We start from the raw sequence: 16,147 nt of genomic DNA on the forward strand, positions 1-16,147 counted from the left end.
TTGTAAGGAAGTGCACAGCAACTGAGGAGCAAGGCATTAGGATGACTTGGGATTAGGGACCCTGCAGGCCCACTTCCTGTACAGTGTTTGTGTAATACTCCTCCCTTTAAAAGCTCTCACATTGGTGGGTTTTGTAGCTCCTTCCCTGACAAGTTGAGGCACTTAAGCTTGCCTACTCCTGGGATCATTGTTGTTTTCTTGCCATAGTTCACTGATATACCAGAGAAACCTTCAATTCCTGCCATAATCTCCACTTCATACCTATTCAACCCGTATTTCTGACAACTGAGGTTTAACAATCCTGTTCATAACCTTGGTGTCATCTGTTGCCAAGACTGTCTATTTTCCTAACTTTACTCAACTCCACCTTTTCCTCCATTCACTGCTGCAGACGATTTTCTAACTAGTCCTCGCCAGTATCCGATATACTAGGCTCCCCAAACTTGGTCACCCAGGACACTACTGCCCATGTCCTTATGCATATTAAGCTCCTTTCAATCATCGCCCCTGTATTTGCTAATCTACATTGTTTTCTGGTCTAACTCTAATCTTGCAATTCTAATCCATGTTTTCAAACCCCTCCATGGCCTCTAACTTCTCCATATCTTTAGTCTCCATGAGCCTATTAATGGACTCCACTAATTTGGTCTTATTGAGCATCCTGATATTCTCATCATTGTTAATGACTCTGCCTTTAGCTGCCTGGGCCCTAAACTCTGGAATTCTCTCTCTTATTCCTCCCACCTTTCTACAAACCTCTGGTTCTTTCTACATGCAAATCAAAACTTTTCACTATATCTAGGTACATGTGACAATAATAAGTCAAATTCTTTGAGATGCTCCTTAAAATCTACTACTTTGTCTAAGCTTTTGGCCATCTGACCCAATATTTCTCTGCAAATTGTAGTGTCAAATTTTGCTTGAATTTTCAAAATGTACTTGTTCATCACATTTTCAAGTCTTTCTTTTTTCAGAACCTCAACATTATGTACTATTTAATTCTCTCCTATAGAGCACAGGCTTTTAAACCTCTAGCTTGGATACCACCTAATTTTCCTTGTTACTTCACTCACATTTTTGCAACCTTGGTGCCTTCTACAAGCAATATCTCCACGCTAGATTTTCTCAAAAAAAAGTCATGTAATTAGGTAAATTTGCAACTAATTCTCTCAATGTTCTTACATCATTCCAATATTAGCTCACTTTTTAATGTGTTCTTCATGCATGTTAGGAAGATATTGACAATTAGGTAAATTTTCCCCATGCATAATGGTGAAATTTGCTTTGCCTATTATTGTAGATCTTGATTATCCACTTGGGCATGAGCGCCAACCACAAAAATCATCAGCACTGTTCATAATTGCTAGCAATCCAGCAGAGAAACTTTGTTTGAATTTGAATAAAATTGAAATAAATCATGGAACACTGGTGCTTTGCAGCATTTATCAACAACACAGCCTGGCTTTGCTAAACTCTGGTCAGTATTATTCAGGGCAGTAATTATATCAAAAATATGTTTTAAATATACCTAGAACTGTTAGAAATAAACATACAACAAAATATTTAAACAGTATTTTGGTACGAATGTTAAAAATAATTAGACTGAACACAAGTCAGGAAACTGAGATTTAGCGCCACCCTGTGACAATGTATGAAAAAACACAAACATTGGTTCGAATTATAAAAGAGTAAATGTTTTTATCCTACTTTTTTAATTAATCTGTTCAGAAATGTTACTACACCTCCAGAGTTACTGGGACTTTAATCTGGGCGCCCTGGTCCAGGGGTAGGGACAATACCACTATGCTAAAGAGAATATATGACTGACTTGGCTAGGTTCATATAAAATTGCACCACTCCTATGCACTCATCTATAGTACTCCATATAACATGCATTAGCAAGGCAACCTCCAAGAAAATTAAATTACATCAACATTTCAGATATTAGAAATAGCATTATCAAAACATTGAAACTTTATTTAAAAGCAATGTGCTCCATGAATATTAACCTTGAAACATCAGAATAATTGCAAATTGTACAACCAGAAAATCAATATATTGCCCAAAAGTAAGTTCCAATAGTACAAAACTTAAATGTCTAATACAAGTTATGAGGCAAATAAAATTCTAAAGTGAGATTTAAGAGTGGGTACTAGATACTGCACTGACAGTCACACCAAAAACATGTACGAATATTTGAGACTGATTCCTCATTGGTTTTCACGAGCCCACTCAGCAACCCACTCACTTATACACCAATCCGCCCACACCCACTCACTCTCACACACCAATCCACCCACATCCACTCACCCCCACCAATACGTTCACACCCTCCAACTCAAACCCACCAATCTGCTCACACTTGCTCACTCACCCCCACCAATCTGCTCACACCCTCACTCACCCCCACCAATCTGCTCACTTACACCCACTCACTCCCACCAATCTGCTGACATCTGCTCACTCGAACCCGCCAATCCGCTCACGTCTGCTACTCAAACCCACCAATCCGCTCACATCCACTCTCACACACACTGACCCACTCACTTACTCACACACATTATCCCACCCACACTCACTTGCTCACGCTCAGCAATCCACCCACACCTGCTCACGCTCACACATATCAATCAACTCATACCAATCCGCCCACACCCACTCACAAACATCAACCTGCTCCTACTCGCTCAACTAACTCACACGAATCCACCCATGACCTGCTCACTCACTCACACCATCCGCCCACACCTCCTTGCTCATTCACACACCAATCCGCTCACATCTGCTTGTTCACACAAGCCATTCCTACATCGGCTCACTTACTCTCACATACCATCCCGTCCACACCTGCTCTCTCACATATACCATCCCATCCATTTCTGCTCTCTCACATACCGTACTATCCATACCTGCTCTCTCACATACCATCCCGTCCACACCCACTCTCCCTCTCATATACCATCCCATCCACACCCACTCTCCCTCTCACAAACCATCCCGTCCACACCCACTCTCCCTCTCACATACCATCCCGTCCACACCCACTCTCCCTCTCACATACCATCCCGTCCACACCCACTCTCTCACAAACCACTCCGTCAACACCCACTCTCACATATACATTCCCTCCACATCCACTCTCCCTCTCACCTGCCATCCCGTCCACACCTGCTCTCTCTCACAAACCATCCCGCCCACACCCACTCTCTCACACACCATCCCGCCCACACCCATTCTCTCACAAACCATCCCACCCACACACTCTCACAAACCATCCCGCCCACACCCACTCTCTCACAAACCATCCCACCCACACACTCTCACAAACCATCCCGCCCACACCCACTCTCTCACAAACCATCCCACCCACACACTCTCACAAACCATCCCGCCCACACCCACTCTCTCTCACCTACCATCCCGCCCACACTGCTCTCTCACATACCATCCCGCCCACACCCACTCGCTCTCTCATACCATCCCAATCACACCTGCTTTCCCTCTCACACAACATCCCGTCCCCACCCGCTCTCCCTCTCATACAACATCCCGTCCACACCTGCTCTCTCTCTCTCTCTCTCTCTCTCTCTCACATACCCTCCCATCCACATCTGCTCTCACATAACATCTTGTCCACACCCGCTCTCTCTCTCATGCCATCGTGCCCACACCCGCTCTCTCACATGCCATCGTGCCCACACCCTCTCTCTCTCTCACATGCCATCCCGCCCACACCTGCTCTCTCACATACCATCCTGTTCACACCGCTCTCCCTCTCACACAAATCCCGCCCACACTTGCTCTCTCTCACATACCATCCCGTTCACACCCACTCTCTCACATACCATCCCGTTCACACCCACTCTCTCTCACACACCATCCCACCCACACCCGCTCTCTCTCACATGCCATCCCGCTTACCATCCTGTCCACACCGCTCTCCCTCTCACACAAATCCCGCCCACACCCGCCCTCTCACATACCATCCCGTTCACACCCACTCTCTCTCACACATACCATCCCGTCCACTCTCTCTCACACACACCATCCCGCCCACACCCGCTCTCTCACATACCATCCAGTCCACACTCGCCCTCTCTCAATACCATCCTGCCCACACCCGCTCTCCTTCTCACACACCATCCCGTTCACACCTGTTCTCCCTCTCACAGACCAGTGGATGCAGATTTTTAAAATATTTTTAAGTCATAAGTATACAGATTCTTGGTTAATAAGTGGATAAAAGGTGATCAGGGATATGCAGCAGGAAGCTACAGTTGGGGTTAAAATCAAATCAGTCATTCGCTTCCAATTGGTGAAGCAGAATCGTAGGGTCAAGTAGCCTATTCTTGTTCATTAGACCAGCACGAAAGGTTCCAACACACATGATCTAAAACATTACTTGTGTCAAGCTGTGCTGTTGCTATAACCATTCCTCCTTATGATCTTCCTTCTTTATCTCTCAAAACCCCAACTCTCATTTCCCCTCCTCTGGCTCCAGTCTCATGTTCCTGCCTATCAATCTGCCAGCCAGACAGTGGCCCAACTCTAATCTCCATCCACCAGTCGTTGACAAGCCTTACACTCCTTTTCACCAAGCTGTATCTTCCCATTACCCTCCCAATCCCAATAATCCAAATTCACCACTGAGGCTCCAAGCCTCAGATTCAGTGAAAACAAGTAAACTTCAATCATCTTCTCAGTTCTAGTGAATATAAACTTAGTTTGTGTGATCTCTCCTCATAATTTTAAGCCTTGAAGTTGAGGTATTATTCTGATGAATCTATCCTGCATTCCCTCCCCAGCCTACTTTATCGTTTCTAAGGTTTTTTTTTCAGAATTGGATACAATATTTATTGCATTTGGAAATGACAAACCTCAAACAAAATTGAAGTCACAAACAAATTTCCCAAATTTAACTTTGCGCATTTAAAATAGCTGTACTGTTCATTGTCTCTTGGCGGCACTCCTGAGCTTCTAATCAAATGTTCTAAGCAGAATTAATATTTACTCACTGTTTTGTAACCATATTCCTATTCCAAAGCACTTCTATCTCATTTTATAGCCTCTCTCTCTTCAACAAAGCACAAAAACTATGTCTCATGTCCATAATGTAGACAGAGTTGGAATAAGAGAGGTCAATACCACAGTGATTTTACCACAGCAGAGGGCAGCGGTGATCCAAATAAATGGGGGAAGGCAGTGCCATTGAGGTAATTTCACTGAATTTGTAATCCAGAGGCCCAGGCTAATGCTGTGGGGACAGGGGAACAAATCCCACTTAAGTTTTTGTTGCAAACGTTTCGTCCCCTGGCTAGGCGACATCATAAGTGATTGGGAGCCTCCTGCGAAGCACTTCTTTGATGTTTCCTCCGGTTTTATAGTGGTCTGTCCCTGCCGCTTCCGGTTGTCAGTTTCAGCTGTCCGCTGTAGTGGTTGGTATATTGGGTCCAGGTCGATGTGTTTGTTGATGGAGTTTGTGGATGAATGCCATGCCTCTAGGAATTCCCTGGCTGTTCTCTGTCTGGCTTGCCCTATGATAGTAGTGTTGTCCCAGTCAAATTCATGTTGCTTGTTGTCTGCGTGTGTGGCTACTAAGGATAGCTGGTCGTGTCGTTTCGTGGCTAGTTGATGTTCATGTATGCGGATTGTTAGCTGTCTTCCTGTTTGTCCTATATAGTGTTTAGTGCAGTCCTTGCATGGTATTTTGTACACTACATTCGTCTTGCTCATGTTGGGTAACGGGTCCTTCGTTCTGGTGAGTTGTTGTCTGAGCGTGGCTGTTGGTTTGTGTGCCGTTATGAGTCCTAGGGGTCGCAGTAGTCTGGCAGTCAGTTCCGAGATGCTCCTGATGTATGGTAGTGTGGCTAGTCCTTTTGGTTGTGGTATGTCCTCGTTCCGTGGTCTTTCTCTTAGGCATCTGCTGATGAAGTTGCGCGGGTATCCGTTTTTGGCGAATACCTTGTATAGGTGTTCCTCTTCTTCTTTTTGCAGTCCTGGTGTACTGCAGTGTGTTGTGGCCCTTTTGAATAGTGTCCTGATGCAGTTTCGTTTGTGTGTGTTGGGGTGGTCACCTATACAAGGTATTCGCCAAAAATGGATACCCGCGCAACTTCAGCAGCAGATGCCTAAGAGAAAGACCACGGAACGAGGACATACCACAACCAAAAGGACTAGCCACACTACCATACATCAGGAGCATCTCGGAACTGACTGCCAGACTACTGCGACCCCTAGGACTCATAACGGCACACAAACCAACAGCCACGCTCAGACAACAACTCACCAGAACGAAGGACCCGATACCCAACATGAGCAAGACGAATGTAGTGTACAAAATACCATGCAAGGACTGCACTAAACATTATATAGGACAAAGAGGAAGACAGCTAACAATCCGCATACATGAACATCAACTAGCCACGAAACGACACGACCAGCTATCCTTAGTAGCCACACACGCAGACAACAAGTAACATGAAGTCGACTGGGACAACACTACTATCATAGGGCAAGCCAGACAGAGAACAGCCAGGGAATTCCTAGAGGCATGGCATTCATCCACAAACTCCATCAACAAACACATCGACCTGGACCCAATATACCAACCACTACAGCGGACAGCTGAAACTGACAACCGGAAGCGGCAGGGACGGACCACTATAAAACCGGAGGAAACATCAAAGAAGCGCTTCGCAGGAGGCTCCCAAGCACTGATGATGTCGCCTAGCCAGGGGACGAAACGTTTGCAACAAAAACTTCCAGCTCGGCGAACAGAACCACAACAACGAGCACCCGAGCTACAAATCTTCGCACAAACTTTAAATCGCACTTAAACTTGCTTAAATTAAATCTGCTTAAAAAATCAGGAACAGAAAAGCTAGCCTCAATAACACATTGACTATTGTAAAAACCCACCTGGTTCAGATATGTCCTTTAGGGGCACTCACTTGGTCTGGCTTAGATGCAACTTCGGACCCACGGCAATGTATTTAACTATCCTTGAAGTGGCCCAGTATTTCAATTAAGGATGAGCAACAAAAGCCAGTGATGCCCACATCCCATGAAAGAAGAAGAAAAATTCAATCCATTAAGTAAATTGTCTCATTGTCAGTATAGAGAATCTGTGACCAAAGGATTTCTAATCAGAAAAGAATGCTGATTACAAATCCACTTGAATCAAACTTGCACCATAGCAAAGCATTGGAGCTGCTGGAAATTTGAAATCAAATTGTAAAGTGCAGAAGAAAGTCAGCAGATCTGACATCTGTGGAGAGAGGAACAGAGTTAATATTTTTGAGACCAATATGACTCTTCTTTGGAACTGTAGTAGGGTGGAAAAGTGAAAGGTGACAGTTTTATATTGTAGTAAAAGGAGTGTAGAAGAACATGGAACAGAAGGGAAGTTCAGGGAAAGGTTAGAGGGCAAGAGAGATTGGAGATCACAGATGTTGCAGATCAAAAGGCAAAGGGAGTGGTCATGGTGGGACAGGAGGGAGGTAGGTTCAGAGCAGAGTGTTAATAGCAGGCATCAATGGCAGAGAATGGCTCAGCTCTGCTTCCAACAAGTTCCATTCTTAGTATTTCAGATTCACCCAGGATTACAGCTATCTCCAAGAAAGCAACTCTGTTCAGACTATTGTTCTCACCACACTTTTTTATTCATTCACAACATTAAGGCACCACCATCATTAATTGCTCAGAGGGTAGTTAATTGCCTTGGATCTAGAATCACATGTAGGCCAGACCAGGTAAGGATGGTAATTTCCTTCACATTGAAGAACATTAGTGAGTCAGATGGGTTTTTCAGATGGTCTACAATGGTTTCACGGTCATCATTAGACTTTAAATCCAGATTTTGAATTCAAATTTCATCAGCTGCCATGGCACGATTTGAACCCAGGGCCCCAGAATATTACCGGGGTCTATGGATTAACAGTGCAGCCATCACATCCCTAATCCTGATGTCCACAGCACCGCTACATGCACACATGAAACCTCCCTCTCCATCAGCACTAACTCACTCTATTACGAAGTTATTTCGGTCTGTTGCTCCATTTTATTCTTCATCTCAATGAAAGCCTTAATAAGAATCCTTTCCTCTTCCAGGTTTAATGGAAAGAAAGTTCCGACAAAGTATGGGTATATACAACCTTCTGGATCCTTCCTGCCTTGCCACACTCTCTGGCCCCATCTCTGCTTAGAATTCCACCTCTTCTTATGCATCCTTCATACTGCATAATCTTCCTTCACCATCATTGAACAATCTATGCTCAGCCATAGGCTCAGGTTTCATAGAATTATAGAATCCCTCTTGTGTGGAAGCAGGCCATTTGGCCCATCGAGTCCACCCTCCAAAGAGCATCACACCCAGGCCCACCCTAAACCTGGTCCTGCAACCCAACATTTCCCATTGCTAATCCATCTAGCTTGCTTATCCATGGACACTATAAGCAATTTAGCATGGCCAAGTCACCTAACCTGCACATCTTTGGACTGGAGGAAACCCACACAAACATGGGGAGAATGTGCAAACTCCACAGAGACAGCCACCCAAAATTTTATCCCCTTATGCCAATAAATTTATGGTGCAGTGCAACATTGAATTCTTCTGACATAGCCTTCACTTCTTTGCCCACTTCTTTGGGCAACAGGCCCTTTCACACATCTCCAGCATTCTCATGCCTCCCCTCCCTCTGGTCTCTTATGCTTGATCTTTTCAGCAAGAACCGTGTGATATTGGTCACATTAACTTCTCTGTTCCCCTCACCCACTTTGACCTGTCTTTATCTGAACTAGCTGTACTTATTCTATCTGGTCTAACCTTGACTTTGTTATCAAAACTACCACAAGAATTGTGCTGTTATTATCTGGCATACTGACCTCTACTTTTTTGGGGATTGAGCACCAACTACGGGACACATTTTTCCTCCTGGATTATCACCTCACCACTGAACACCCACTGTTGTTTCCAAGACTGTCACTGATCTCGTCTCCTCTGGAGATTTTCCTTGCAGTTTCCTGTTCCCAAATCCCATCCTCTTGTACTTTCTTTTTAAAACCCAACAAAAGGACTGTCATGACACTCATCATTTCAGCCTGTTACTGCCCTAAACTTTATTGCTTCCTCAACTATATTTTTCTCCACTTGTCCAGCATTTTTTCACATCATTTGTGATTCTTCTGATGCCCTACAATACTTCAATTTTCAGTTTCCCAGCCCTAGCTGCCACCTCTTCATTACGGAAGTCCAGATTGCTCTGAGAACTCTCACATCTCCCTTGAGATAGAGGCCCAAACACTCACCTTCCACCTGACTGAACATGCTCTCTCACAGAACATTTTTTCCTTTAAACATGTCTCACTTTCTCCAAAAAGTGTAGCCATGAGTAACTGCAGGTGATAGACATGCCTGACGTTTTGTGAGGTTTGTGGAAAATTCGTCTTCAGTCCCACTCAGACCAGTTTCCTCAACTCTTTTTCCAATACAATGATGCCTGTATCCATAACCTCCCATTCTCCATTTCTCGTTATTGGCTATCTGCTAATATTTATCGCAGACTCAACAACTCCCACAGCTACACTTTCTAATCACCTCTTCCTGTAAGAACTCCATTCCATTTTCCTAGTTTCTCAGTCTCTGTCATATCTGTCCAAAGATACTAGCTTCCATAAAGGTGCTTCCAAAATGCCTTCCTTTTCACTCAACTGAGGATCACAGCAGACCTCTCAACTGTGGCCAAGCCATTTCCTGCAATTCTGCCCTTACCCCTACCCCATCCTTGCAATTTGGCAATAGGGTTCTCCTTGTCCTCACTTTACATCCCAATCACCTCAGTATTCAAAAAATCATCTTCTGCCATTTCTTCCCTTGCAGTATGATGCCACCACCCAAACACACATTTCCCCTTTCCTCTCATCAGCATTCCGAAAGGGATGTTCCATCATGACATCCTGGTCCATTCCTCTATCACCCCCAACACTTCATATCCGCCACCCCCCCACCCCCTTCCTGGCACCTCAAGTCAGAGGGTCAACAGCAGGAAGAGTGTGAAGCAATCTGGGATCTAATGTTTTCTTAAAAATGATATGTGATGATCACAATCAGTGGTGAGCAGGAAGTACTGTATGTAAAAAAGGGATTTTTGGTGTGTTTTTGTTTTAAACATTTTATCATTTACCAATGTCAGAATTTAGCAATATAAAACATTTCAACTTAAATGATAGAATGCCTTTATTTTTTCTGATGAGTGAAGTTCTACAAAACCTTTACATGGTTTTACTGGGAAACAGAGTTCACAAACTTGTTTCATTTAAAAATGTGATCTTCAGGAACACTACCACAACTTTAAAAAAACATGTGGATGCTGAAGATCTGAAAAGCACAAAAATGGAAATTGCTTGTGGAAGTCAGTGGGTCCAGCAGCATCTGTTGAGAATAATTGGAGCTAACATTTTAAGTTTAGTGATCCTTCTTCGAGGAAAAGATGGTTCCTCTCCATCTCTCTGATCAATTCTTTACCCTCCCACCCCACGTCATCAGCATAAGTACCATCTTTTCTAGAACTGGGGGAGGGGGTTATAGGCTGAGAATTGGGACCAGACCATTCAGGAGACATGGTAGAAGCACTTCTACACACAAACAGCAGTTAATGCAGAATCAGTTGCTCGTTTTAAATCTGAGATAGATACATTTTGTTAAAGGATATGGGCCAAATGCAAGCATATGGAGTTCAGCCATAGATCAACCATGATCTCATTGAATAGTGGAACAATTCTGAAGCGCTGCATGGCCTAATCCTGTTCTTATGTCCCCATGTTTTCCTAGCTACTCTCAGTTATGAAAGATCACTGGACTCTTAACATTAACTCTGCCTTCACTGTATAGATGCTGCCAGCCCTGCTGAGCTTCCCAATTTCTGCTTTTGTCCATACCACAACTTTGAGTGTGAGCTTACTGCACAAACCAAACTAATTTTAATATCCATGAAGCTTATTGTAGTAATGGTCCCAATCCTCATCTTTAACATGTGAAAGATCTGAAGCTGGGATTCTCCAGTGGAGGTGAACTCCAGGCTTTGGGGACAAAGCAAAAACAGGAGGAAACACAGCTTGGGTTGACTGGACTGCAGGTTACTGAAGATGGGTGGTGCTGCCTGCCCCGACACCCCCCACACACACAAAGAAAAACTGGAAAGAGATGAACAAAAAGAGTTGTTCCTACTGAAATCAGTTACATAGAATTTATGAGCATGGTCTTCAAAAGTGAACAGTCTGTCTCCATTAAAACCAGTAAAGTCTCATTTCAAAGTTGGAAACTAGAGGGCCTGGTACTACAACTCCTTACAGCTAGGGAAATTCAAAGATCAACTGATTTTAGGGCTACTGCTAACCCTAGTGGAATCTTTAACTGTTGACTCTGCAGGTAACAGGAGAATTTTGTCTGAGAATTTGGGAGCTTCAGAAATTCAGTTTAAAAAAAAAAGCACATTTCTGCCAATAAAAAAGGAATCTACTTTCAAAAAGTTATTAACAGCTGTGTCAGGACATCGAAATGCATCTTTAAAGTTCCCAAACTCTGGGGAGCTACCCTTTAGCTACCATTGGGAGCTTATCTTAATACATCTGCTCCACTACTAACTGAGAACCTCATTCTCTCCATGTGCTTCGTACTTCTATTGTTGCTACTGAACACAAAAACTTTCATATTTCAATAAGTCAGTTAATCTCTATATATTTACTCCCTCAAGAACAAATCATGAAAACCATTTGATTCAAAGTTTGAAAAAAAAATCAAGACTACACTGGATTTTTAAAAATTGTAATGCTCCTCTTCAGTATTTTTAAAATCCAACTGCAGATGTACAATTGTGCTTATTTTTATATGTCAGCAAATTTGAAACAAATACATGGAAAAAGTTAAACTGCACTAGCCCATTTACAACAAATACATCTTGAACAGCCACGAAATGTTATGCTACCTAGAATGATTTTCAACTCTAACTACTCTAAGACAAAATGAAGGGAATAGCCAAACCATACAGAGCAGAAAAGGAATAGTTGATCTCAGCTACAACCAGGGATAGAAAGCCTCCCTGTAGACATTAGGGGAAGAGAAGGTCGGCAATGAGTATGCTACTAACTTACACAGTCTAGAATTATAGACACGTAGAGATGTACAGCACGGAAACAAACCCTTCGGTCTAACTCGTTCATGCTGACCAGATATCCCACCCAATCTAGTCCCACCTGCCAGCATCCGGCCCATGTCCCTCCAAACCCTTCCTATTCATATACCCATCCAGATGCCTTTTAAACGTTGCAATTGTACCAGCTTCCACCACTTCCTCTGGCAGTTCACTCCATACACACACCACCCTGCATGAAAAGTTTCCCCTTAGGTCTTTTTTACATCTTTCCCCTCTCACCTTAAACCTATGCCCTCTAGTTCTGGATTCCCCCACCCCACTCTCCTATTCATGCTCCTCATGATTTTATAAACCTCAATAAGGTCACCACTCAGCCTCTGAAGCTCCAGGGAAAACACCTCTAGCCTATTCAACTTCTCCCTACAGCTCAAATCCTCCAACCCTGGGAACATCCTTGTAAATCTTTTCTGAACCCTTTCAAGTTTCTCAACATATCTCCGATGAAGGGCTTTTGCTTGAAACATCGATTTTCCTGCTCCTCGGATGCTGCCTGACCTGCTGTGCTTTTCCAGCACCACTCTGATCTAAACTCTGGTTTCCAGCATCTGCAGTCCTCACTTTTGAATATCATTGGATACCCAAATACTCTGCTAGTTACATTCTGAAAAAACTTGAATAAATTTGTCAAAAATGGGTCATCTTCTATAAAAGTATGTTGGCTCTGCCTGAATGTATGATGATTTTCTAAATATCCTGCCACTACCTCCTTTATAATGGATTCTATCATTTCCTAATGATAGATAGTAGACAAATCAGCTTAACATTTTCTGCATTCTGTTTCACTTATTTCCCATCTTCTGGTCCCTTTTCAGAATCCAGGTCATTTTGGAAGATAACAACCAATACATGCGCTATCTCTGTAGCTATTTCTTTTAGGAACTTAGGATACAGGCCATCTATGAAAGAGACTTGATAACGTTTAATCCAATTTGATTTCCTGGTATCCTTTTATCTAATGATTGCAAATATTTTAATTTCTTCTCTGACTTTTAGCCTTCTGTCTTTCTACTATTACTGGGGTTTTTTTGTGTCTTTTACAATGAAGACATGTACAAAATATTGTTCGAGTTATCCATGTGCCTCAATTCCCACCGCAAAGGTCCAGTCTTAATGTTAGCAAATTAATGACTGAATGGTTCTGCAGATAAATGGGTGTGCAAATGAAGGGATTGGTAACTGAGATAGATGGTGGTTGGGAGGGTAATCAGTTCAGGTCAGGAGGAGTAATCAGGTCACTGAGATCAGTGTAATCATTATGTCAGTGGTCTGGGATTGGGGGTTAGTGTAACACCTGGGTAACTACAAGTTTTAATTTGTAACATTTGCTCGGTAACGACTGTGGAATTGTCTGAAATCTGCCATATCTTTGCTTCCAATTATTACTTCCCTAGTCTCATCTTCTAAGGGACCAACTTTGACTATTGCTATTTCTTTCCTTATTAAATACTTTAAGAAGTTTTCACATCAGTTTTTTAGAATTTTTGCCAGATTCTTCTTACACTTCAATTTCTCGCTATTTTTGTTTATCCTTTGCTGTTTTCTCAAAACCCTTTTAGCCTCTGACTAAACTTTGCAGCATGGATTTTCTTTTTCCCAATTTGGTACCATCCTTAAGATGGTGGGGTTTGAAAGCCCACAAGTAGTTTGGTACTAGTGAGTAATATTAAAGTTTGATATACAATCCAAGGGCAGCACTAGCTTCTTAGAGCTGGCTGACAGCAAAAAAGCTGGATTTATCTCCACAAATTCCAAGATTTCAGGGGAGTATCATCCCACTCATTGAGATAATCATTGAAGGAATGGTTCTTGAGGGAGTTCTGAAGTTATGTCTTTGAAACAGAAGAAATTGGAATACCTGGAAAAGTTTTAATGAGATTTGATGACCCTCAGTTTCACTGACATTTGGAGTGCAGACAATGAGTATGTAAGACCTGCCTTGACTGCAGTTGCTATCTGATGATCTCGGTGTGGTGTTTGAGCACAGCTTGTCTTTTACTCATTTATTTCAGGTTAATTCTGGATGTAGGAAAAAAAAGTTGCATTTATGCATGTTTATATCATACCAAAGTTAGAACTGCAATGTTTTCTTGTTGTTTGGTGAAACATACAGATTCATTCTCTTACAAAGTTCTTGGATCATACTTAATTGACATTAAAAATAAAAAGTTAATGGTTCCTGGTCAGGTTGTAATATAAATTTGGCACCCTGGTCCAAGATCCCAATAAATTACTATAAAAAAGCAAAGAGATCAGCCTATTTTCATGAATTACTGGAAAGCCAGTGAAGTTTTCCAATGGTTCGCATCCATGATCTTTTGATTGTACAAGTGTGGAACTCTATTAAATAAGTCATCTCACTATTTAAACTTCAGACAGGAGTAATTCAAAAGTGGTACCCTCAAGACAATTATAATGACATTCTCAATTTTACGGAGTTCACTTTATTATTTCTCATGAATTTGGGCTACTCAAGAAATGCCATTTTCATTTTCCCTCCCCAGTTGTCAAAAGATGGTGGTGAAATGTCTTCTTGAACAATGCGCACATTGTGGTGATAGTCCATAAATTGTCTTGTAAAGAATTCCATGACTTTGAACCAGTTAGGGTATGCATGACTCCAATGGTTATTCATAATTACACTGGGTGAGACTGAGCACAGGCTTTTTAAAAAATTAACAGCATCATTTGCTCAATTTTTAATTTCATTCACTATTTCAAATTTCAGAAATATAGTTTTGAGGTTCCAAAAAGTCTTTTTTATAACACCGAAAACAAGTTATCTGGTATATTTTTATGTTTGATAATCATAAAAGCTTTCTTAATAAATAGAAATGAAATTTGATCCCTTTTTGCAAGGCATTATCAAATTGAATACTTTGTTAGTCTGAACGTTCCATTTTTTCTCTCACTACATGCAACCCAAAGTCACCAACATTTTTGGTGTTGCAATTAGCTTTCAAAGGACAATTGCCAAATTTAGTTGGAAATCGGGAGGGATCAAGAAAGGAAAGAGCCAAATAGCCCTTTCAATTAAGATTTTACAGAATTGTTGACCCAAAGTCAAGAATTAAACAAATTTAAATTCCGAGATTCAAACATGAAAAGGTGCATCATAATCCTGTAACATTACACTTCCAGATTGGCACTGATTTTTTTAAACCAGTCTGGTTACAAATATTCATGTTTATTAGAAAAAGTATTTTCCATTTCTTTAGTAAAGTCTAAGAATTACACTTTATGCGATGACAAATGGTTTGCATGAACCTTAAGGACAGATTATAATTACTATATACACAGTTTTACATTAGTAAGATAAGCAGCTTCAGCCTTTAATTTAGTATGGATTATATACAATTTACAGTTTTTGAAATAAAACACCAGCACTTACCTACAACTTTTGCTTCTTTATTTGTTGACTCCAAGTCTGGAATAATGAAAAAAAATTCTTTAGTCTGCATTTCTATGTCTGCAATTTTGCAAGTCAAGTAATTTATGTTTTTCACAATTCAAATATTTGCTGGTCCAAAATTAAAAATCACAATGTTTTTTAATTTGGGTTAGGAGCACGTTAACTCAGTGTTTGCATATTACTGTCCACTCCTCAATTCAAATGACCTTTTATTCTTTGAAAAGTGTTATCTCACACCGTACGCCTCTGATTCTGACAGGTCACATGTTCTTCTGTATATCTCTTTCCTTTGCCCCAACACAAACGCTGATACCTTCAGCCATCAAGATCCCATGCTCTGGAATTCCATCCTTAAAGGCTCATTTTTTAAAACAAAACTATTTGACCAAGCCTTCCAATGCTTCTCTTAACATGTAATTTATGCCTTGTGTCTTTGTAGTACATTTTGCTTATTTGTCTGCATTAAAGAAGCAATTGTTGTATCTCAATGGAGTACAACTTATGCACTAATTCCCTTTGCCAATACATT

At 41.7% G+C, this 16,147-nt stretch overlaps 1 protein-coding gene across 8 annotated transcripts in view; it reads right to left on the reverse strand.

The window, feature by feature from the left end:
- cyribb (CYFIP related Rac1 interactor Bb) overlaps nt 1–16,147 on the reverse strand; it is a 185,487-nt gene that overhangs the window by 44,647 nt on the left and 124,693 nt on the right. For 5 of the 8 annotated variants that reach the window (XM_043688537.2, XM_043688538.2, XM_043688535.2 and 2 more), the window contains exon 2: nt 15,598–15,633. The gene's annotated coding sequence lies outside the window, so the exon portion shown is untranslated. Of the gene's footprint in view, nt 1–6,918; nt 6,943–14,064; nt 14,226–15,597; nt 15,634–16,147 lie in introns of those variants that run through there. The other 3 variants (XM_087986268.1, XM_087986267.1, XM_087986269.1) reach the window with 3 other exon arrangements.

This window comes from Chiloscyllium plagiosum, unplaced genomic scaffold, assembly GCF_037043375.1.
Source record: "Chiloscyllium plagiosum isolate Xiang-an unplaced genomic scaffold, Cpla_swu_hap1 HiC_scaffold_4, whole genome shotgun sequence".
Taxonomy (NCBI): Eukaryota; Metazoa; Chordata; class Chondrichthyes; order Orectolobiformes; family Hemiscylliidae; genus Chiloscyllium; species Chiloscyllium plagiosum.